The sequence below is a fragment of the Mus caroli genome, chromosome 7, assembly GCF_900094665.2.
Source record: "Mus caroli chromosome 7, CAROLI_EIJ_v1.1, whole genome shotgun sequence".
NCBI classification, from domain to species: domain Eukaryota; kingdom Metazoa; phylum Chordata; class Mammalia; order Rodentia; family Muridae; genus Mus; species Mus caroli.
In genome coordinates, this window is record NC_034576.1 from 71055840 (window position 1) to 71057783 (window position 1944).

Below are 1944 nucleotides of genomic sequence, written 5' to 3' on the forward strand. Positions count from 1 at the left end.
TGTGTGTATGTGTATGTGTGCATGTGTGTGTATGTGTGTGTGTGTATGTGTGTGTATATGTGTGTGTATGTGTGTGTGTGGTATGTGTGTGTGTATGAATGTGCGTGTGTGAATGTGTGTGTGTATGTGTGTGTGTATGTGTGTGTGTATGTGTGTGTATGTGTGTGTATATGTGTGTGTGGTATGTGTGTGTGTGTATGAATGTGTGTGTGTGAATGTGTATGTGTGTGTGTATGTGTATGTGTGTGGTGTGTGTGTGTATGAGTGTGTGTGTGTGTGAATGTGTGCGTGTATGTGTGTGTGTATGTATGTATGTATGTGTGTGTGTATGTGTGTGTGTATGTGTGTATGAATGTGTGTGTGTGTGAATGTGTGTGTATGTGTGTGTATGTGTGTGTGTATGTGTGTGTATGAATGTGTATATGAATGTGAGTGTGAATGTGTGTGTATATGTGTGAGTGTGAATGTGTGTGTATGTGTGTATGTATGTGTGTATATATAAGTGTGTGTATGTGTGTGTATATATGTGTGTGTATGTGTGTGAATGTGTGTATGAATGTGTGTGAATGTGAATGTGTGTGTGTGTATGTGTGTGTACATGTATGGCTGCACACTCAAAGGCAGAATGCCAACTTAAAAAATACATTGGCATATATCAACCATACTCACTGAGTTCGATTATGACACTTCCCACTTGTGTATAATGTATTTTCACCACAGTCATTGCCCTGTTACCCTCTATTTTCCCCTCCCCCTCCCACTGACCCTCTCTCTTCTCCTTACCCCTTCCTGCTACACCACTGAAGAAAACCTCTTACCTCTTTCTTCAATCAGTATCTATGTATAAGTCCCCAGGGAGGGATATATTATATATTAAATATATATTTATATATAATATATAAAAATATAATAAATATATTTTTTAAGTTCCCTTTTCTCAAGACAGGCTCTCTCTGTATAGAACAGCTTGGCCTTGAACTCACAGAGATCCACCTGCCTCTGCCTCCTTGGAGCTGGGATTAGAGGTGTGCACTGCCATGTTTGGCTACTCCATGGTATTCTAATAGGCACATCATGTCCATTTCGTAAAGCAATAGTAGTTGCTGGGAAGGGGGCCTGCGACCCACCCTGGCCACTGGCTTTTGAGCAGGCTTACACTGCAAGGTGTGGATTTCTCTCTGTAGGGCCAGCCTCACGTGTAGCCATAAGGTTGGCTGTAGCAAACTTGGGACAATTCTATCAGTGGCTCTGTCCTGCCTGACCTGTGAGTAACAATGGGTGCCGAGGACAGTCCATGACAGCCTGTACTGCTTATGCTTTCTCGCAGCATGAGGACTGGCCAGCAACGGAAGAAGCCTCCAGTTGCAGCTTGATCTCCCTTTGTCTTTTAGCCAGCTGTAGGAGCTTGTCTTGTAGTTCTGGTGGGCAACCGGTCACAGTGCGGTGGCCTGTTCTGGAGCCTCTGGTGCATCCCTGTCCTGTATCTCACAGGGAAGTAGCCCAACTCTGTCATTTGGGTTCTCATTTAATAACCTGTAGCTTCTGTGAGGAGCTTCACTCTAGCACACGGGATACGCTTTTAAAGCGAGGCTCGGGATGTCTGCAGCTCAGTTGGTACAGGACTTACCTCGCACGCATGGAGCTTTGTAGAATCTGGCTGTACTTGTGTACCCCCTGTGAGTCCATCCCAAAAGAGGTAGAGGCAGAAAAATCAGAGCATTTTTAGCTTCATGGAGAATTCAAGGACAGTCTGGAACACAGGAGATCCCAGAACAAATAAACAAACAGACAAACACAACAATGTCTAGTTGTGTCTTGGTGTCTATGGGAGTTGGTTTCTGGACCCTCCTTGGATGCCCAAGCCCCCTGTGTGAAATGGTGTATTAGTTAGGGTTTTACTGCTGTGAACAGACACTATGACCAAGGCAAGTCTTATAAAAAAAA

At 44.1% G+C, this 1944-nt stretch overlaps 1 protein-coding gene across 3 annotated transcripts in view; it reads left to right on the plus strand.

The window, feature by feature from the left end:
• Fam169b (family with sequence similarity 169 member B) overlaps positions 1-1944 on the plus strand; it is an 81298-nt gene that overhangs the window by 77747 nt on the left and 1607 nt on the right. The window lies entirely within an intron of this gene.